Raw genomic sequence first — 10255 nt, 5'->3', positions numbered from 1 at the left:
ATTGCCGGAGTTCCTGAAGGAATTTCCGAAGGAACTCATATAGAAATCTGGGAATTTCTTCACAAATTCTATTTCGAGTTCCTTCCTAAATACCTTTAGGAATTACTTGAAAATATATTCAGGAAACTCCTTCGGAGATTCTTTTAAGATTTCCTTCAAAAATATCATTGAACATTCTTTAAAATATTCTTCCAGAAATTACTTTACGAATTCGTTTCGGAAATTTATTCAGTTTCTTTTAATCCCTTCATGAATTCAATCAGATTTTTTAAAGAAATAATTAGGAGATTCTTTTTGGAACTCTTTTAGAATTTCTACAGGAATTCCTCTACAAGATTCGCCAGGTTTTTTTTTAGCTTCTCCAGGAATTTTCTCTAAGATAAATTTTAAAATAATCTGGTACACATTTCAAGCCTGGATCTAAAATACCATTACTTCACTCGACATTAGCTGACTTAGGCCTGAAAACAACCCGTCATCAATTCTGACTTTGACTCATATCAACTAGACATGCCTAAAACTTCATTAACTCAATATCGTCCAATACCTCGGGAGAATTCTGAGGATAGTGCAAAGTGGGGAAAACAGTAATTAATGCCTCTAGCTGATAAAATTAAACTCCATACAATAATGCCATCCCTACATGAATGATCATAACGATTTAGTAAATTATTTTGTAATAACTACCAAAATTAAAATTATTTTTCAAAGTGTACGTTATAACGGGGAAAATGTACGCTATATCGAGTGACGTTATATCGAGTGTACGTTATATCGGGGGTACGTTATATCGAAGATTACCTGTATGTAGCGATCAGGCATTTTGTTGTTTTACTAGTTTGTAATTGAAATAAAATTAATTTTTCCCTTTTTCTGTGACGCGAATTAAATAAAATGATTGTAGGACAGAACATGGTCACGCCAGGTCACGAATTCATTCGCCAGATTTAATTTGACAGTTTCTTTTCGGAAACCAGTGACTATTGAGCAATGCGCTCCCATATGTGCACAAAAACACACTTACACCACATGTGTCCCCAACACTCACCCACGAGACTGTCAACAAGGGGGGTGCCTTGCAGGCGGTTCCTCGAGTTGTTAGTTCAGCTCATAACACATGTAGTCCTCAATCAATGGAGTAACCACCCCGTCCTACAACACGTGACTGCCGGTAGGTACACGCAAGAATGGCGCTGCGGCCCCACTCCTGACAGTCTGGACAGCTTTAAGCGACCACCACTCAACCTGCTGTCTAAACAGCCCACGTACAGGGGTTAGACAAAAAGGTTGAGATAGGCAAAATTTCAGCATAACTTTGCCCAGAAAAATCCGATTTTGATAAAATCGGGACCATCGAACGTGGAAACTCTTCAAGTATACTGTCTCTATGCAGAATTCCAGATTGGCCATTGGCCACCGGAGATGTTCCGGATTTTCCGATGATATGTTAAAAATGCATTTTTTGTACTGCTTTTCATTTTATGTGACGTTTACTTTCATCATGTTTTATGTTTTTTCCATGAAAAAGAACTAATATGCCGACCAATGCTGGCTGTAGATCAAGAATCCATAAAAACTACGCAGAGATATGGCCATTTCCGTAAAAACGGTTCCGGGAACATGATGAAATGGTAACAAATCGGAATAATGCAAATATGGGTATCTATCTTCATGGATTTGCGAGACAATGATCACAGAAACATTTCCAAAATAATAGTGTCCACTGCCACCCTTATAGCAGGTCCCATGGACCTTCCACGAAGGGCCGGTTCTGGCACCATCTGGAACCATGTATATATGGGTGTCAAAATTCATGTTTTCCCAAGACGATGAATATAGGATCTTTATTAAATATACATTTTGAGGACTGTAAGCCTGTTTGGCCAATTTGTAACAGGTTCCGGGTGTTCTGGCAAAGTGACATTTGTTTGGGATGTATGGCCAATTCCGCACCGTTTTAACGAAAATGGCCATATCTCTGCGTATACCCAACGGATTTTCGATCTGCAGCCAGCATTGGTCAGCATATTAGTTCTAGTTTTTGGAGAAAGCATGAAACATGATGACAGTAAACGTTACATAAAATGTGAAGCAGTAGAAAAAATGCATTTTTAACATACCCTCGAAAAACCCGGAACATCTCCGGTGGCCAAGGGACTATCTCAGGGTTTTCAATGGAACAGTATACTAGAAGAGTTTCCGCGTTCGATGGTCCCGGTTTCATCAAAATCGGATCACTCTACGCAATGTTCTGCTGAAATGAACTTCGACAAAATTTCGCTTATCTCAACCTTTTTGTCTAACCCCTGTACTTCTAAAGGATATTATTGCCAATGCCCTCACTTTCTTTTGCTTTCCTATCGAAGTGGGTGGGTACCACCACTGACCAATCGTACCATGTCCTGGATTTTCTTGGATGCCCAAGAATCTGTGTTGAGAACACATTCTATTCTATGCATCACAAAGGACATGTACCGTTTATGAAAAACTCCGATTGATCTCTGGTTCCACGTGCAGACTTAACGCCTTACTCCAGAGATTTCTTATGCGATCAAGATCCTATGCTAAAACATATTCTATTCGTTTTATCCCTGAAGACTTGTGCCATATTTGGAACATTCAATTCTCGAGATTAGCCGATTCAGCACGTGGAAAATCTCAATAATAAAGAAATATAAAAAAACATCCCCTTCTATGTGCTACAGAGGGCATGTACCAAATTGAAAACATTCTGGTAACATTTGGTAATGCGTGTAGACCTTAAGGCCTTTCTCCAAAGATTTCTTGGTTGCCCAAGATCTTATTATGCTGTGAACACATTCTATTCTATGCAATTACGACGAGCATATACCATATTCAATACATTCCGATTGATCGTTAATACTTACGCGTGAAGACCTGAACTGTGTTCAGAGTTCAAAACTAAGAACACCTAGGCACGCTCTGGCTCATGTTCTGTTCAAGGTGCATCTCTGTCTTTAGTTTCAACGGTGTTTCAGTTTATTTTTTACCATAATTCAGGTAAAGGACCAAATTCAAAGAAAGCTAAACCAAGTATTTTGCTTTATACGGAGCAAATAAGTGCATTTCTATAAAGCAAAACATAAAGATGTATTACGCTTGGTGGGGCGCTCACCCGGAAGACCTCTTCAAACTATATAAAACGACTATTCTCTCTGTTTTAGAGTACGGCTCTTTCTTCTTCCTCTCAGCAGCTGAGTGCCACCTCATTAAACTTGAACGAATTCAAAATCGTTGTTTGCGTATTGCACTTGATTGTATGCACTCAACGCATAACATGAGCCTGGAGGTGCTTGCTGGAATCACTCCTTTAAAGCACCGTTACTGGGAGCTCTCACTTAGAATACTGATCAAATGTGGAACAAGTAATACACTTGTATTAGAAAACTTCCATAATATGCTTGAACTGGTTCATCGTTCAAGATTCCTGCGAGTCTATCTCAACTACATCTCTGTCTTCCATGTTATAATCCACCTCGAGTTCACTTCGTCAACGATAGTTCCTCAATTGAATACGATCTGTCCATGAAACACGCTATTCAAGGAATACCAGATCATCTTCGACAAATATCTATTCCCTCTCTTTTTTCAGAAACATATGATTCAATTGTAACAACAGATATTTCACTGATGGTTCTCGCATCAACGGATCCACTGGCTTCAGTGTTTTCAATGTAACTTAAACCACCTTCCGAAAACTTCAGGAACCGTTTTCGGTTTATGTTGCTGAGCTGGCAGCAATTAATTTCGCTTTGGGGATAATTTCCGATCAGTCCGTAGACCATTATTTCATCTTCTCGGATAGTCTTAGTTCTATCGAGGCACTGGTCGATGAAACTTGTTAAGCACGCATCTTACTTTCTTTCAGCTATAAGGGAGCAGATGCGTGATTTGGTCGAAAGATCATTCAAGATTACTTTTGTATAGGTCCCACCCCATTGCCTCATCTATGGCAATGAGAAGGCGGACTCGCTAGCAAAGGTGTGCGCACAGGAAGGTGAAGTTTATGGTAGGCAAATCTCGAATAACGAGTTTTTCCCATTAGTCCGTCTGATTACTCTTCAAAATTGGCAAATGAATTGGTCACACAATGAACTTGGATGGTGGCTATTTCCCACAGTTCCTAAAGTTTCTGCGCAAGCGTGATTCAGAGGTGAGGACTTAAACCGAGGCTTATGTCCAATCACTATTCACTAAACGCACATCTCTATAGAATTAACCTGGTCGGTAGCAATCTATGTAGGTGTGGAGCCGGTTACGATGACATCGATCACGTAGGTTGGTATTGCACGGAAAATGACGCCTCAGAAGAGTAACTATTGGATACCCTTGTGGCCCGAGGTAAACAACTCTTCCGGGAACTAAGAGGTGTTTTGGGAGATCGCGATGTGGTTTATTTGCAGGCCATTTATGCCTTACTTTGCTCGTCTGACATCAAAGTCTAATACTTCAATTTTGTTCTTTCTCAGTCAGTTTTTTTTTCTTGTCTCTGTCTTATTGTTCCGTGTACCATGAAGCTCTGGCCATCCGTAAGATGCTCCCTGAAGAACCAAAACCCGAGCACGACGCTACGCCAAACCAGACACGACGTCAAATACCCGGATGAGCAGCTGAAATACCTCAAACCAAAATCATAGCACCGTCGATCACCAAATTACGCAGTCTAACCTTGAGTCGCCACGAGTATCTTGGTCTTTGTCCCTTTCCCTTACTAACTGTTAATAATAAGATGATATCGATTGTAAATATCATTAAGAGTCTCGGCTCCGTTAAGTGTTATACAGGCCTGAGCCTGTCAAATAAATGCAATAGATAACTAAAGAGGTATTACATTCCTCATAGAACAAGAAATCTGTACATATGTACATTTACACGTTGAAAAGGACGATTAATACGACCATGAGGTCTCCAAAGGTCGAAAATCTCGTTAATAAAGATAAATAATAATAATAATAATAATAAAAACGACCACGAAGCATTTTATGTGGCTATGTAACTATGGCTGCAAAATGGTTGGTTGACATCAAGGAAGGAGCGCCCAACAGAGCTCTGGTCCCCACAAGTCCCTATCTCACGCTTCCACGGGTCGTCCGATGACAAAAGACCGCCAGCTAAGGGTTGTGTACTTAGCTGGTAGTGCAGCCTGGGAACTGTTGTCCTTCTGACATCAGGTAGAGTGAGAAGGTACGCCTCGAGCGTCTGTTCACCAGGAGGTGCGGCTCAAACAGCGTCTGCCTGGTACCCAACGGCTGATTAACGAAATGCTATATCGCGTCAGCTATACCTAAGGTGGCAGCCCCATCATCGCGATGTAGGTAACGCGACCCCGATAAGGCAGCTTACTGAAGCCTCTCAAATACCACGAAAAATAGAGAACAGGCCTGTCTTGGTAAGAGTAGTCACCATGCTACTACCCAAGCCGTTCCTGGGTGGACGTTAGGCAGAATAACAGCGATTTCAACAATGCTGTTCTCACAACTGGCCCTCTACTAAAATTTCAATTTCTGTTCGCTTCATACTCGTCGCTCGCTTGTGACACCTATCCATACTGTTCTTCATTGTTGCGCTCCCTCTTACTTTGAGCTTTAGATGTTGTACTCACCGATAAATGCCAATAAATCAATAATGATTGAGTCATGTACGGTGATCAAAAAACTTTCCCAACTTCAAGACTTTGTTGAATGGAGGAAGTGACGGTGCATCGGTGAATTGAACAGAATAAATATTAGCGACGATGGACAAGCTGTGGAGTCACCTACGCAGCTTTATGAAGTTCTGCACCATATTATGTCGAAAATATGGGAAGACGAGGAAATGCCTGCTAGCTGGTTGGACGGCCTCATTTGCCCTCTCTTTAAGAAAGGGCACAGACTGGAGTGCGCCAATTACCGAGGAATAACCCTCCTTAATTCGGCGTACAAAATTATGTCCCATATTATGTTCAACAGATTGAGACCGCTTGAAGAGTCCTTCGTCGGCGAATACCAAGCAGGTTTTCGTGAGAGCCGATCAACGACGGATCAAATGTTTACCCTGAGACAAATCCTTGATAAATTCCGGGAGTACAACATCTGTTTATTGATTTCAAGGCGGCGTACGATTAAGTGAAACGGAATGAATTATGGCAAATTATGCTTGAACATGGAGTTCCGGCAAAACTAATACGACTGATTCGTATAACGTTGGACGGATCGAAATCAAGTGTAAGGGTTGCGGATGAAATATCGACGTCATTTGTTACCTTAGATGGATTAAAGCAGGGTGATGCACTCTCGAACCTACTGTTCAATATAGCGCTCGAGGGAGCGATTAGGAGAGCTGTTGTGCAAAGAAGCGGTACCATTATCACAAAATCGCATATGCTCCTGGGATTTGCGGACGATATCGATATTATCGGAATTGATCGCCGTGCCGTGGAAGAGGCTTTGGCGCCTTTTAAGAGGGAGACAGCGAGGATCGGACTCACAATCAATACCAGCAACACGAAGTACATGGTCGCTGGCAATCAACGTGGGTTCATTAGTGGTGGTGGTAACGAAATAGTGCTGGATGGTGAAAAATTTGAAGTGGTAGAAGAATTTGTGTATCTTGGAACATTGGTGACGTGCGATAATGATGTTACCCGCGAGGTTAAAAGGCGTATTGCAGCTGCAAATAGGGCTTATTACGGACTTCGTAACCAGCTTAAGTCCCGTAGTCTGCAAACGAAAACAAAACTCGGGCTGTATACTACTCTGATTCTTCTGGTGGCTTTATACGGCCATGAGACATGGACGTTAAAGGAGGCTGATCGGAGAGCTCTCGGAGTGTTTGAGCGTAAGGTGCTGCGGAAAATACTCGGCGGTAAACAGGAGAACGGTATCTGGCGGCGTCGCATGAATCACGAATTGTACCAAGTGTATAAAGAGCTGGATATTATTAAGCTTATACAACACGGCAGACTACGGTGGGCTGGTCACGTTGTCCGTATGCCGGAAGAACGTCAAGCGAAGATAATATTTAGTAGAGAACCCGGAAGAGGCCGCAGGCTTCGTGGAAGGCCGCGTACACGATGGCTTTTTGCAGTTGAAGAGGACCTGAGGGCGCTCAATGTTCAGGGCGACTGGAAGCGATTGGCCCAGGATTGAGTCCAGTGGAGAAGGATACTCCATTCGGCGTAGGTTCATCGAAGAGCTGTAGCCCATCAAGTATCAAGTAAGTAACTCTCGTTCATCTATGCGCTATTCTAAAAGAGATCAAGTAAGTAACTCTCGTTCATCTATGCGCTATTCTAAAAGAGGCTCGTTTAGTGTGAATGGATCACAAAATTGTGCAAATCGTTTTTAGCGCGTAAAGGAACATGGGTGGGGGAGAGTATCATGTACCGCTGAATATTATCAATTAATGAATGAATTGCCGTCAATTTCAGGTTTTTAAGACTGTGCCTTAAATTTAGCCCAAAGATTCTTTGCAAATTAAGGATTGTTGTGGTCAAATTTCGGAACGTTTGAGCCTATAACGTTGGAACAATATTGAAACAAAACCTGCAAAAGCCGCGATTTACACAATTCATTTATTACAAAACCTCGTAATTCTCTACCAAACTCAATGAAAACACATGACATTTATCTTTTGACGTCGCACTACGTCTGTGTTTTCTATACAGGGGCACACTTTGAGATTGCGGAAAAACAAAAAACATCACGAAAATATGATAGACTTTGATCGTCAATATCTCAGTCATTTTTCGATAGATTTTCAATATTCCTGTACCATTCGATCAAGGAAGAGTTAACGCTCCATATCCAATGTATTGAAATATTGATTTACAATTACTTACTATTGATAAATTTGCTAACAGTTTAGCAACTGGTTTCGGTAAATAAACTAATCCCATAGGTGCCTCGCAAGCATAGACGTCAAATAATGCAACTTACGGTCTTAGTTCTAATCCTCAATTTGATCAGTATTTCGAAGTGAGCAAAAATGGCAGCGCAGCGGCGACTTCTGAAAATTCAATCGTCATGATCCCTTCGGTGGCCCCAGCAGCTACTGGTCAACCGCAATGATTGCGTCGGTGCGATATCAGTGGTGTTTATCGGCAGTAGATCCTGCATCAAATGTATTTGCATCGGTGGCGTCTGCATTAGATAGATTTGCAAAGATTGCGTTAATAGCGATTCCAGCAGAAATCTATTTTCGCCGTTGGCTTCAGCAACACAAGTAAAATTATACGCTGCAGAAAATGTATTTGCATCTGTGACACCTGCAGCGATTATTTGGTGGGAAATTATCGAGCGGCCCTCTGAATTTTCTGCAAATAACAAAACAGCACCGAATGGTTTCGCAACTTCATCTGAGGGATAATTTTCAGCAGTAGACAACTTTTTTGTGATCTAAATTATACCGGTTTCGTAGCGGGTGCAAGTGGATCTTCTTGGCTCCAGTATGCATCGGCAATGGTTGCAGCGGTACACCATCAGTGTCGATTGTGGTCGTCGGAGAGGATTGATGCAGAAAATTTATTCATAATTATGGCGACGGTAGCGGTTCAAGAGAAGATTAATACTAAGATTTTAAAGAAAAATATAAACGCACAAAGTCAAATTACAAATAAAATACATTACATACAGCAGCTACGTTGTCCTACGTCACCTTTGCACATAACCCGATTGGGCTGCACCTTCGAGTTTTTTTTTTTAATAAAGCACAGATAGAGCATAATCTCTGCACACTGCACATTAATAACACGACCCAACACGTACTAATTAAGTGACTGCCAAACAAAGCAGATTTTCCTTGCGTACATTGCGTACCGCTTGATCCAAATGGCGTGCCAAGCGAAAACACGATGCACAAAACGCCTTTTGGTATATGGTCATCTGGTTTGAAGCCCATTTGGCATAATTTGGAGCTGTAACGAAAGTGTGGAACAATAAAAGAGAAAGAGTTGTTTAATGTAATATTCCTCATATATAGAGCAGATTTAAATCAAGTTCTGATAAATATAGAAAGTAGAATTTTTTCGCAAAGACGGGCAAACGGAACGGTAGAACTACGAAGATGGGATCAGATCTTTCATTGGCTTATTTCAGGCCTGATTTCAGGCAAACATCAACTTTTAAAGAAGGGAGCACATTTACCATTGGCTTATGATGAACAAACCCCTTCTTTCAAAGAGCCTATTTCCTAAAGTAGGATTAAAATCTACCATCGCGTCAATCTGCTTTTAAAGAAGGGATTACACCCACCATTGCCATAATCCTGGAAAGCACCTACTTCCGAAGAAGCAATCGCATCCACCATTGCCTTGTTCCGAGTAAACGCCTATTTATAAATATGGAATCACACCCACCCGGACGAACACCTACTCCAAGTCCGAGCAAGCAGCTGCTTCCGAAGAGATAACAGCACCATTGCCTCATTCCTGAAGCAGGAAACACATTTGTCGTTGCCAAGGCAAACTATGTATGCTTTCTGTGAATGGATTACGTATTCTATAGCCATACCGATCGGTGTTATACTCACCATTATAGGTTTATTCTATCACCACTCGTTCCAGTAACTAATGTTGTGAATGCCAAAAAATACCAGTTGACGCTCACTTTTGACGCTGTTCACAATTATGCCAAAAGGCCGTTGTGCCATATGACCAATGTGCTAATGTACCTTATGTCAAATGGCGTTATGCAAATGACCTTACGCCAAATGATCAGCTCCCCGCAATAAGACCATACCGAAAAAAGAAAGGACAGCTATCCGCAAAAATGGCCACAGGTCTTCCGAGTCAGCTCAGGATCAGGCGAAGGATGTGTGATCGTCATCCAGTTCCGATCTTATTCCATTTGATTACTCAGTAAGGTGCTTCATGAACGACAAGACCTCAGTGGAGGGTCAAAAAAAAAATAAATAAAAAAAGCTATCAAAAAAAAAAGAAAAGACCTGTTCAAAACGCCACCCGAATACAGCAAGCCTCAGACAAACATTGACCCGTACCTGTAGAGAAATTGATTCAGGCTACATTAACAGGACCAAAAAAATATCCAAGTCCCCGGATCGAGAAAATGATTTCAAATCAACAAAACATTCATGTGACTAAAAGCCAAAAACCTGGTTTTTGCTACCAGCCGTAAGCAAGGATCCAAAGTAAACGAATTTATCGTCCACATCGAAGTTTTGGCTCTCCGCATGACACCTTCTAGCGTAATATTGAAGAACACATTTGAATCTGTGTTACTACAACTCTATTTATGTG

The sequence above is a fragment of the Armigeres subalbatus genome, chromosome 2 (genome assembly GCF_024139115.2).
Source record: "Armigeres subalbatus isolate Guangzhou_Male chromosome 2, GZ_Asu_2, whole genome shotgun sequence".
NCBI classification, from domain to species: Eukaryota; Metazoa; Arthropoda; class Insecta; order Diptera; family Culicidae; genus Armigeres; species Armigeres subalbatus.
Note: the sequence above shows the minus strand (reverse complement) of the source record.